A 13,486-nucleotide genomic window follows, 5' to 3' on the forward strand; every position below is an offset into this window, starting at 1 on the left:
GAAGGTCGCAAAAGGGGATCACGTGACCCCAGGACACCGCAACCGTCGTAAATACGAATCAGTTGCCCAAGCTTCTGAATTTTGATGACGTGACCACAGGGGATGCTGCAAAGGTCGTAAGTGTGAAAAAGGGTCATAAGTTTTTTCAGCGCCATTGTAACTACAAACGGTCACTAAACAAACCGGTTGTAAGTAGAGGACTATATGTAGCAGCTAGCAATGTCACCCCAGAGATGAAGAATGCAGATTGTGAAAGCAACTCACAATTTCAAATCAGCAATTGTGGGAACTGAGGGGGCTTTAAGGTGTCAGTCAGAAGTCCAACTGGTGCAGAAAAGGGGACTTTACAAATAGTCCTAGAGTTACGACCACAGCTGAGCCCAAAATTTCCATGGCTGAGCGAGACAGTTGTTGAGTTCTGCCTCATTTTACCTTTCTTGCCACAGTTTTTAAGCAAGTCACATGGTCGTTAAGCGAATCTGGCTTCCCCACATGGACTTCGCTCATCAGAAGGTCACAAAAGGGGATCACGTGATCTCCCCCCACCCCCACCCCAGAACATTGCAACGGTCATAAATACGAGTCAGCTGCCAAGCATCTGAATTTGTGACCACAGAGATCCTACGACGGTGGAAAAGGGTCATAAGTCTGTTATTTCAATGCCGTTGCAACTTTGAACGGTCACTAAACGAACGTTTGTAAGTCGAGGACTACCTGTATGGGAGGGTTGGGGGGGGGGGAAGAGGAGGAAAATTGGTACCCGTGGGCATGTTGATGAAGAACCAAAAAAAATACATAAATTTCTGATGCCATGGCAGACGGTCACTAAATGAACGGTTGTAAATCGAGGACTACCTGTAGTAAGGCTTCTTTTGGGAGCAAACAGCACCTAGTTCTCTCTGTGGTCCTCCAGGATCTGCAACCCCCCCACCCCTTCCGGGAGAGGAGACGTCACCGGCCAAGCATTGTTCTGCCTTCTCTGGGGAGATAACAATTGGATCCTATTTCCAGGCTGTATAACGTTTCAACCAATATAAAAGGGTGGTGTATTTTGGGCCACGGAGTCCCTGCGCAGGTGTGACCTCATAGGACAAATTTGGGGCCTGGGTAGCGAAGCCGGCCTTTAAAAAGGCATCCGCAGAGACCCACCTCTTTGGAGTCCTTGGTGCCCCTGCAGAAAATACCTGCGGGGTTCGCCCCAAAGGTTGAAAGTCGAGCCTCCATAGCTAGAGGCAGGGAAGCTTTTGAATTCAAGGCCCCTGAGATATCCTAGAACGGAACGGGAACTTTTTTAAAAAGGGAAGGGAAGGAAAGAGGGAGGGAGAAGTGGAAAGGGAAGGGAAGGGAAGGGAAAGGAAGGGAAGGGAAGGGAAGGAAGGGAAAGGAAAGGAAAGGAAAGGAAAGGAAAGGAAAGGAAAGGAAAGGAAAGGAGGAAAGGAAAGGAAAGGAAAGGAAAGGAAAGGAAAGGAAAGGAAAGGAAAGGAAAGGAAAGGAAAGGAAAGGAAAGGAAAGGAAAGGAAAGAAGGAAAGAAGGAAAGAAGGAAAGGAATGGAAAGGAAAGGAAAGGAAAGGAAAGAAGGAAAGAAGGAAAGAAGGAAAGGAAAGGAAAGAAGGAAAGGAAAGGAAAGAAGGAAAGGAAAGGAAAGAAGGAAAGGAAAGGAAAGGAAAGGAAAGGAAAGGAAAGGAAAGGAGGAGAGGAGAGAAAATCATATTATAAAGTTAATCCTTGATTTATGGCCTTAATTGAGCCTCAAATTTCTGTTGCTAAGTGAGACAATAGCTCAGTGCGTCGTTAAGCAAATCACTGCAATTGTTCAATTAGTCACACGGTTCTTAAGTGGTCGTAAAATTCCCCAAGCAAAGTCAATGGAGGTGGGGGAGGTCGAAAAATTGGCATGATTCACTTAGCAACCCCCGTCCTTAGCATGGAAATTCTGTCCTGATTCTGATCATAAGTAGAGGACTATCTGTACGAGCAGGACTGGAAGAGTGGGTCATCCTTTGTGTCCGGGGGGGGGGGGGTGTCAACAAATTCACGATGAAGTTGACACTCAGGCCAGGAAAGCCCGACATGTAAAAAAAATAGAAATGTGGTCCAGTTTTGTCCAAATTTTGACCTTTTGCCCCTCCTCTACGGCCCCAAAGACTCTCAATCTTTGATTTCTCTTTCTGGCCTTCATTTTAAAAACAGGAGCAACAATGGAAGGCCGGACTTCCCGGCCAGAGGCAATGGATGGAAAAAAAAAATCAACTTTTTTGTAAGAATAAGCAGTGATTGGGGGGAAATAAATTTTAATATAAAAATAAATAAAAATAAATAAAATAAAATAAAATAAAAAGGAAGGAAAAAAACCCCAACAATCTGGCATTCACAGTTCTTGATTACTGCCAACAGCTGGAAAGCAAAGAGGGAACAAGATCATCCCAGCCCTGATTATCCAAATTTAAATTTCATTTTTGCAGGGCGTTTCTATGCTGTCCCTATTCCCATCAACTGAGTTTCGAACCCAATCCTTTTTTAGTGAGAAATTCCTCAGGGGGTTACAGCTGTTTCTCCTCCTTTCATTTTTTTCCTGCCGGTGCTTCAGATGCCTCATAGGGCATGAGCCCCTACCTACACCACCCCATCCCATAATCCCCAGGTCAAAAATTAGGCTGGGGAATCCTGAAATCCAGAGGATCCCCTTGAGGTCAGCTAGACCAACCTCCCCATGGGCTGGAAGCCTTCACCAAGCCTGCTAGAGAAATGACACTACAGCCTTTGTTTAAATGCAATGGGGGCTCCCAGAATCCCCCAGCCAGCTATGCTTTAAGAGGGGTGGGCTTCAACTCCCAGAATCCCCCAGCTGGCATGTTTTAAGGGGGCTGGACTCCAACTCCCAGAATCCCTCAGTCAGCTATGCTTTAAGAGGGCTGGACTTCCACTCCCAGAATCCCCCAGCTAGGATGCTTTAAGAGGGGTGGGCTTCCACTCCCAGAATCCCCCAGCTGGCATGTTTTAAGGGGGCTGGACTCCAACTCCCAGAATCCCCCAGCTAGGATGCTTTAAGAGGGGAGGACTCCAACTCCCAGAATTCCTCAACCAGCAAACTGGCTGGGGGATTTGGAGAGTTGAAATCCCCATCCCCTCTTATTTTAGATCTGGCTTTACAGGGCTGTGGGCAAAACTGTTGACTAACAGAATGGAAAATATTCCATATTTGACTGATTTGGCTGCCAAATTTTTCTGGGTTTTTAACAAATGATAATCATGGAATTTTATAGTTGATTGTTTCTCATTGGGAAAAAAAAAACATCGTGTTTTGTTCTCGTGGCAATTTGCTGCTGCTGTTTTTACTCTTTTTTTAAAAGGCATATTTTACCATCTCTTCTCAATTAATTTTTTAAATGCCTAATTGCAAACTGCCTTGGAGATGTTTTGAACGGAACAACAAACTGGAAAGTTGTGAAATCAGAAACACAACCGACCCATGAATTAAATTGCTCCGATTTGCCACCCAAATGGGGAAGTTGAGACAAACCCTGGTTTAATGGAGGTTTTCTTCGGCTACCGAGGGTGGTCAGAAGAGTCGAGATGGCCGCTTGCAATATGGTTACTATCTTTTTTTCACTAGGCTTCCGTTGACTGCAGAAAGAAGTGGAGGAGGAAGAAATGAAGATGAGGAGGAGAAGGAGAAGGAAGAAAAAGTGGAGAAGAAGGAAGGCGAAGAGAAGGAGGAGGAGATGAGAAGGAGAAGAGGAGGAGGAGGAGGAGGAAGAGGAAGAGAAGAAGAGGAAGAGGGAAGTCAAGCACCTGAGGGCAGGACAAGAAGCAATGGGTGGAAACTCATCAAGGAGAGAAGCAACCTGGAACTAAGGAGAAATTTCCTGACCGTTAAAACAATCAATCAGTGGAACAACTTGTCTCCAGAAGTTGTGAATGCTCCAACACTGGAAGTTTTTAAGAAGAGGTTGGACAACCATCTGTCTGAAATGGTGTAGGGTTTCCTGCCTGGGAAGGGGGTTGGACTAGAAGACCTCCAGGGTCCCTTCCAACTCTCTTATTCTATTCTAAGAAAAGATGGAGGAAGAGGAAGAGGAAGAGAAAGGAGAAGGAGGCATGAAAGAAGAAGAAATTGGAAAATGGAGGTAGTCCTCGTTTAGCGACCAATTGATTGGCAGCTCGGTTGTTAAGTGAAACAGACACCAGGTGAAACCATGTCTGTGCTTATGATCTTCCTTTAGCTTTTCTTTGTTTTATAGAACCGTAAAGATGGTTAATGCAAGGACTCGTCGCAAAGTGATTTTTCATCACTGTGAGCAGATACTAAATAAGAGAGAGAGAGAGACGGAGGGAGGGAGGAAGGAAGGAAGGAAGGAAGGAAGGAAGGAAGGAAGGAAGGAAGGAAGGAAGGAAGGAAGGAAGGAAGGGGAAGACACACAATGGATAGAAACTAATTCATTGAACTAATGAGAAATTTCCTGACAGTGAGAACAATTAATAACTAAACAATAAGCTTCGTGTTGCTGCTCCATTGCCCGACTTTTCCAAAATAAACCAGACAACCATTTGGCCAGGAAGTTCTCCTGCCTTGAGCAGGGGGTCAGACTGGAGGACCTCTAAGGTCCCTTCCAGCCTAGGATTCTCCACTTGGTGGCTTCTTAGCAGAGACCAACCAACCTTTTCTCGAACAGCTGCCATTCAGCCTAACATGGCAGGCGATTTTTAAAAAAATAAATAAATTGTATTAATAAATGGCTCATGTTTACATCTAAGGTTTCAGTTACTGTGGTTTGGAGCCAAACATGGTTTAGCATCTGTGTCAAATCAGGACAACCTAGGATTCATGGACCGTAAAGACTGTTAATGGACACCATTGCCCCTTGCTGCAAAAATTTCAATTAATCCAGTTATTTTCTGGATTAAGAAGAAAGGAAAATCTCTAAGAAAAAGCAACACCTGTTGAAAACAAAAATCAAATTTTGTAATTTAAAGAAATAATTGGGAATTGTATTATGTTGTGAGAATTTAAATTTAGGGGTTCAAACTTAGGGGAGAAAAAGAAAATTTGAATTATACCAGGATTAGAGGTTAGAATGAAGGGTAATATTGGTTTATTAAAATTAGAAAGAATAAGTACTATGGTAAAAAACGAATATATAAAATTATGTTAAAGATGAACAAAAATTTGTATAAATTTATGACGGGGCCAATAATCTGTTCAGAAAAGGTGCATTGTATGTTTGTTTGTGTGTTTTAAAAATAAAAAAAAAACTTTTATTAAAAAAAAATCAAATTTTGTACAGCATCCTTTGTGCAATGAACAACGAAGCCCATCTGAACGAAAGCACACATAATCTTCGAATTACAACCACAATTGAGCCCAACATTTCTGTTGCTAAGTGAGGCAGTTGTTAAGTGAGTTTGACCCCATTTTACGGCCTCCTCGCCACTGTTGTTCAGTGAATCCCTGCAGTTCTTAAGTGAGTCACATGGTTGGCTCCCCCACTCATCAGAAGATCGCAAAAGGGGGTCACGTGATCCCAGAACACTGCAACCGTCATAAATCTGAATCGTTTGCCAAGCGTCTGAATTTCAGTCATGTGATCCTGAGGGTGCTGCAGTGGTCGTTAAGTGTGAAAAACAGTCATAAGTCACTTTTTTCAGAGTTGTTTTCGTTTCAAACAGTCCCTAAACGAACGGTTTTAAGTAGAGGACTTTCTATATTTTACTGTTGTAACCTCAAACGGTCACTAAGCGAATGGCTGTAAGTCAAGAACTAATTTTGTATTCGTTTTCCTTGGATCCAACTGATCAATTGTCAGCTGGCCTTTCGTCTGAAATGTGTAGGTTTTCCTGCTCAAGTAGGCGGTCAGTCTAGAACAGTGGTCACCAACCTTTTTATCGCCGCGGCCTGCTGAGCGCGCGCAGGGGTGGGGGCACGGCCCAGGAGCTTTTGCGCACGGCCCATTGCGCACGGCCCAGGAGCTTTTGCGCATGGCCCAGGAGCCTTTGCGCTGCAGCGTTCATGTCCCCCGGCCGCTGCGCGGCCCGGTGCCAGGTACTCCACGGCCCGGCACCGGTCCGCGGACCGGGGGTTGGGGACCACAGTGGTCCCCAACCCCCGGTCCGCGGACCGGTGCCGGGCCGTGGAGTACCTGGCACCGGGCCGCGCAGCGGCCGGGGGACATGAACGCTGCAGCGCAAAGGTTCCTGGGCCGTGCGCAATGGGCCGTGCGCAAAAGCTCCTGGGCCGTGCCCCCACCCCTGCGCGCGCTCAGCGGGCCGCGGCGATAAAAAGGTTGGTGACCACTGGTCTAGAAGACCTCCAAGGTCCCTTCCAACTCTGTTTTAGGTAGTCTTCAATTTATAACAGTTCGTTTAGTGACCATTCAAAGTTACAACCACACTGAAAAAAGGGACACTTTTAACACTTACAACCGTTGCGTGATCAAAATTCAGTCCCTTGGCAACCGACTCATATTTATGACGGTTGTAACGTCCTGGGAGTCACATGATCCCCTTTTGCGACCTTCTGACAAGCAAAGTCAATGGGGAAGCCCAGATTCACTTAGTAACCATGTTGCCATCTTCACAACCACAATGATTCACTTAAGAACTGTGGCAAGAAAGGTCGTAAAATGGGACAAAAGTCACTTAGCGACATAAATTTGGGGCTCAATGATGGTCATACGTTGAGGAGTATTCTTTCGAACTTTGAAAGGTGGCTGTCTTAAGCAGCATCAGGGAGAGAAAACAGTCGTACATCTTTTTCTGCATAAATCATGATCATATATACAGTATTTATATATATATATATATAAATCATATTTGTATATATATATATATATATATATGAATATGATTTATACAGAAAAAGATGTACAATTGTTTTCTTTCAGATCTCCCTCTCTCTCTCCCTCCCTCCCTCTCTCTCCTTCTCTCCTTCTCTCCCTCCATCTCTCTCTCTCCCTTCTTCTCTCCCTCTCTCTCCTTCTCTCTTCTCTCCCTCTCTCCCTCCCTCTCCTTCTCTCCTTCTCTCCCTCCATCTCTCTCTCTCCCTTCTTCTCTCCCTCTCTCTCCTTCTCTCTTCTCTCCCTCTCTCCCTCCCTCTCTCCCCCCTCCCTCTCTCTCTACCCCTCCTTCCCTCCTTCCATTCCTCTCTCTCCTTCTCCCCCTCTCTCCCTCCCCTCCCTCCCTCTTTCTCTCTCAATCCCTCCCTCCCTCTCTCTCCTTCTCTCCCTCCATCTCTCTCTCCTTTCTTCTCTCCCTCTCTCTCTTTCTCCCTCACTCCCTCTCTCCCTCCCTCTCTCCCCCCTTCCTCTCTCTCTACCCTCCTCCCTCCGTTCCTCTCTCTCCCTCTCTCCCTCCCCTCCCTCCTTCTCAATCCCTCCCTCTCTCCCTCCCTCCCTTCCTGTCTCCCTCCCTCCCTCTCTCTCTCTCCCTCCCTCTCTCCCTCCTTCTCTCTCTCCCTCCCTCTCTCTCTTCCTCTCCCTCTCCCCCTCCCTCCCTCCCTCTCTTTCTCCCTCCCTCTCCCTCTTTCCCTCCTTCCCTTCCTCTCCCTCCATCCCCCCCTTCTCTCTATCTCTTTCTCTCTGTCCAGATTTTTTTAGTGAGCCCTGGGATGTCTCAGCCCAGCTGCCCCAAAACCCCTGGCCATCTGGACATAACTCAGGATTAAAATACAACTTGTCTTTTTAAGTTTACTCTGCTTTTTAAAAAGTTCCCAGTGAGACCACCAGACGGTCTGATAAAAGCGGATAAACAGACTTAGCTCAGATCAAAAAAGGGACGTAGCTATTTAATTTTTTTTTTTTAATGGGGGAAAAAAAAAATCAAGCCAGATACACCCCCCAACCTACTCAAGAGAATCAATCTTGCATTTCCTTATTCGGCAATGTATTTAATGGAATTAGTTCTAGCTTTTTGCAGAGCAAAGCTGCAAAAAAAGGAGAAGAAAAATATGTTTTTGGAATCATCCGGCTGAGACTGGCAGGGATGCTTATCCCAAAACTCATTAAAACTTATTAAATACAGGTAGTCCTCGACTTACGAGCACAATCAACCCCCAAAACTTCTGTTGCTAAGTGAGACATTCATTAAGTGAGCTTTTTAGGACTTTTCTTGCCACAGTTGTTAAGTGAGTCACACGGTTGTTAAGTGAATCTGGCTTCCCTGTTGACTTTGCTGTGTCAGAAGGTCGCAAAAGGGGATCACGTGACTCCCCCCCGGACACTGCGACCGTCATAAAAGTGAGCCAGTTGCCAAGGGTCCAAATCATTTATCACGTGACCATTGGGGGTGTTGAAATGGATGTAAGTGTGAAAAATGGAGATTGTTTTTTTTTTCACAGCCGTTGTAACTTTGGACGGTCACTCAATGAACTGTTGCAAGTCGAGGACTATTTATATATTATTAAAATGACAATGGAATGCGAAGATGGACAGAAGTAATACATGTTTGAGAGCTGTTCCACCCCCCCCCTCACTTTTTTAAGCAGTGACGTAACTTTTAAAGAACTTGGGTGCATTTTTAACCTTAAATTTTAAGAACCTTCATTTCTAAACTAAGTTTTAAACTTAAGTGATTAAAAAAATTGAGTGGATGCTTTTTTTAAACCAATTTTTAAACTTTTTTTAAAAAAAAATTGGGTGCATTCGTTTTTAAAGTGATTTTTTAAACTTAACTGTTAAAAACTTGGATGAAAAAAGTGACTTATGACTGTTTTCACACTTACGACCATCACAGCATCCTCACGTTTATGAGATCAAAATTCAGGCGCCTGGCAACTGACTTGTATTTACGACGGTCGTGTTTCAGGGTCACGTGATCCCCTTTTGCGAACTTCCAACAAGCGAAGTCAAATGGGAAAGCCCGATTCACTTAACAACCATGTACTAACTTAGCGACTGCAATGATTCACTTAAGAACTGAGGCAAGAAATGTTGTAAACTCACTTAACAAATGGCTCACTTAACGACATAAACTTTGGGCTCAATTTGGGGTCGTAAGTCGAGAACTATTTGTATAAATATTATATAATATACAGGTAGTCCTCAACTTACGATGGTTCACTTAGTGACCTTTCAGTGACGGCACTGAAAAAACAGACATGACGGTTTTTCATGTTATGACCATTGCAGTATCTCCATGGTCTCGTCAAAAAATTTTTAAAAAATCAGATGGTTGGCAACAGACTCGTATTTATGACGGTCACAGAATCCTGGAGTCACGTGATTCCCTTTTGTGACCGTCTGACAAGTAAAGTCAGTGGGGAAGCGAGATTCGCTTAACGACTGTGTGGCTAACTTAACAACCACAATGATTTCCTTAACAACTTGGGCAGGAAAAGTCATAAAATGGGCCAAAACTCACTTAACAAATGGCTCACTTAACGACATAAATGTTGGGCTCAGTTGTGGTCGTAAGTTGAGGACCACCTATATGTATGATTAGACATTTTATATTATATAATATATATGTAATTTATTATTATTTAAACATAATTTATAGTAATACAATAAATGATTATAAACAGTTATGTTAATAGCATTCTATAATATTTACACAATAATATTACCATCATTTCTATTGGTAATAGTTGATTATATGTCTATTTTTAATAACGGATAATAATTATTCATACAAAATAGCTGAATAGCTGAAGACAAAACTCCAGCTGTAGATTCTGCTTTCCAAACCCACCCAATAATTTGTTTTCTATTTTGGATAATTTCAAATAAGATTCCCCCGGCGGGAGATATTTTTCCGTGCCTGAGGTGGAAATTCAAACCAGGAGTAATTGGGCATCTCTCACAAACTATGGAAGTTTTATTTTGCAAAATTGGTCTTTGGGTTTAAAAGCCACAATGGGCAGCGGGGAGAGAAGTGGGGTTACCTGAAAAGAAACCTTTTGCCTTGCCTCCCCCACCCCATTTATTTTTGACTTGCCTGGCCGCCCCCCATGGACTCCCAGATGTTTGCACAGCTGGTTCTGTGGGAGAAGGTTTCTAAAAAATGCAAAAAATGAGGCTATTTCGGTCCTCGTAAGCCTCTTGGCTCCTACGGACTGGAGAGCTGGTGCTCAGGTTCTTCCGCCTCAGTTTAATTCCACCTGGCTTTCCATGGCAGGAGTTCAAATCCCACTGAATATGGCCAGAGCTGCTTTAGGTAGGGCTCACCCAGGGTGGAGATATTTTATTTTATTTTATTTTATTTTATTTTATTTTATTTTATTTTATTTTATTTTATTTTATTTTATTTTATTTTATTATTTTATTTTATTTTATTTTATTTTATTTTATTTTTTTATTTTATTTTTTTATTTTTTTATTTTATTTTTTTTTATTTTATTTTATTTATTTTATTTTATTTTATTTTATATTGTTTTATTTTATTTTATTATTTTTTATTTTTATTTATTTTTATTTTTTATATTATTATTTTTATTTACATTATTATTTTATTTGCATTATTAATTTTACTTATTTTTATTCATTTTTATTTACACTTTTTTATTTTTATTTACATTTTTATATTAACATTTTTTATTTTTTATTTTATTTATTTTATTTACAATATTATTTTATTTTTTATACTATCGTTTTTTATTCATCTTTTATTTTTATATTATTACTATTATTTACATTATTATTTTATTTTATTTACATTATTAATTTTATTTATTTTTATTTACACTATTATTAAAAATAATTTATTTATTGTTTTTATTTTATTATTTTAATTTTATGCTTTTTATTAATGCCTTAAGTGAAGTGGACTTCAACTCCCAGAATTCCCCAGCCAGCGTGAACAAACTTCCACTCCCAGAATTACCTAGCCGGCATGCTTTAAAGCAGGGGTCTCCAATCTTGACAACTTTAAGCCTGGAGGATTTCAATTCCCAGAAATTCCCAGCCAGCAAAGCTGGCTGGGGAATTCTGGGAATTGAAATCCACCAGGCTTAAAGTTGCCAAGATTGGAGACCCCCGATTTAAATTGTGTGGACTTCAATTGCCAGAATTACCTAACTGGCAAGACCAGTTCTGAGAATCGAAGTCCACACTTTTTCAAGGTGCCACTTTTTCAAGGCTCTCTTAGATCCCTTTCACCATTAAAATGTCTTCGATTCCAAGAGAGTAGCTGGTCCATTTCATCTTTTTCTCTTCTCTTTAGTTAAGAGGAGGAACATGAAAGATTCATGTGGGTCCCTTGGCTAATTTTGGACCATTTCTCCCCAGCCTGTTCACGCAGCCAGAGTTTGATCATCAATTGTGGTTTGTGGGTACCATCGGTGCAAGAAGCAGGCTAAACCTCCATCAATCTCTTTGGCCTGCTTGGAACACAATAAAAACGGGGAATGAGGACATCACTACAAAGAGACCAAAATAGATGACCTACATGAGTTGAGTTCCTTTTCAGTTTTATCTGGTTTGTCCAAGCAGGCTTGGTTTTAAAAGAATAACAGAGTTGGAAGGGACCTGGGAGGTCATCTAGTCCAACCCCGTGAGATTCCACCTTGAACCTCACCAAGGATAATTCCTATTATTCAACTGATTTTTTTTTTTAATAAAATAAATTATTATATTTTTCCTGGAAAGAAGGACAATCGGTTTTCTATTTGGTTTAAAAAATCAAAATTTGAAGCTTCCAAGCAGATATTAAAATTAAATAAATAAATAAATATCTCAGTGCAAGGAGTGGATTTGAAGTTTTATTGAGTTGCTTGAAAGGTTCAAGGTATTCAAGAAGCACAAAATTGGTCATCGGGAAGTAATGTCAATTTTTAAAGTTGGCAGCCTCTTCTTTTTTCCAAGCTGAGCTCACGGAGTCATTATTTACATTTAGCGATTTATAACCTGGTGCCTTTCAGACTGGGAACTGCAGGTTAAGGAATTGGCTATTTAAAATAGCCTCAATGCCACGTTTCATTCAAAGAGAGTCCACTGCATTTATACATTTAAAACTGGTGAAAAACCACTTTTCATCCAAATAGAATTGCAGCCGACGGAAAGGAAAGCAATGAAAAATGATTTTTATATCGTGTGTGCCTTATATTATAATTTGTGCAGAATATAGTTTTTAGTAGAAATGTTTATATCTAAATACTATGAAAACTCTTGTTCTCATGAGATTTAATTGGGGAAAACGGTGCATCGCAGAGCAAAATGATTTGAACCGGTCTACCTCAAATGGACCAATTTAGAGAATGCTCTCAAAATCCAGGACCCAGGACTCCTGAAGTAATGAATTGGGGAAAGTTGTGGATGATTCAGGGCTATTGCCTGGTGCTGCTGCTGTAATCACTTGATCTTCACTTTCAATGTTCTGTGACAGTTTCCCAGGCAGTCTAGCAATACCTTACTCCCTCTGTCACCCAGCAGCAGCCACTTACCTGCATGCTGGAAACAAAGGGGAGAGGAGAGGAGAGGAGAGGAGAGGAGAGGAGAGGAGAGGAGAGGAGAGAAGAGAAGAGAAGAGAAGAGAAGAGAAGAGAAGAGAAGAGAAGAGAAGAGAAGAGAAGAGAAGAGAAGAGAAGAGAAGAGAAGAAGGAAGAAAGGGAGGGAGGGAGGGAGGGAGGGAAGAGAGGAGGGGAGAAACTGATAGGAAGGAAATAAAAGAAGGGAAGAGGGAGAGAGGGAGAAGGAAGGAAGGTTGGAAGGAAGGAAGGAAGGAAGGAAGGAAGGAAGGAAGGAAGGAAGGAAGGTGATAATGTAATACAAGTTTGTAATAAATACTCCATTCAGTTCCTACTCTCTTCAATAAAATTCTCAGGGTGGTGGAGATCTTAAAAGAAAGCAGGAGTCAAAAACACAAACAAGGACAGTACAGTTGCATCAAATTGGATAAGATGTATATTTGAATTTTTGTTTACATGTTTACATGTTTTGTATGCCTTGTTATTTGTTTTGTTTTGTCTGTATTTTTAAATAAATAAAAATATATATTTAAAAAAAAAAGAAAATCTATTCTTGATCTACCTGGATAAATTGAAAAAAATAAAATAGAATAAGCTGAAAAACTCTCCAAGTTTGGTTATCCAATTGCCCAACAGTCAAATAAAGCAGCCCCATCCCCACCCACCCCCACCCCCGAGAGAGGGACAGGAATTGTTGTTGGAAAAGCACCTCTAAATGCCAAAACGGACCCTTGGGAGAGACCCTCCGACAGGCATCTTCAGAAAGTGGAATTTATTTCAGAAAACGCCACCCCGCCCATTCGCCTTTCCTGGCCAGGCGTTGAGAAACATAGCGTAAAGCCGCATTTCGTGGCAGTGGGGAATTTTGACCTCATTGCAAACGCTGTTCATAAATAGAAGCTTTCAATCGTCCGGGGTTGTTTTATAAAAATATAAAACCAGCGGCTAATGAAGAGCACATAGTGTTCATCCAGCCAAGGTTTAATTAGGCCGGGTGGCACACTGGGCAAAGACGCAACTGTTTATTCAGCTTCCAGATGATTCTGGAATCAGACTCACCATTCACACCCAGAGCCTTTCGGATGCAT

The sequence above is a fragment of the Pantherophis guttatus genome, chromosome 4 (assembly GCF_059756535.1).
Source record: "Pantherophis guttatus breed Tessera chromosome 4, ASM5975653v1, whole genome shotgun sequence".
NCBI lineage: Eukaryota > Metazoa > Chordata > Lepidosauria > Squamata > Colubridae > Pantherophis > Pantherophis guttatus.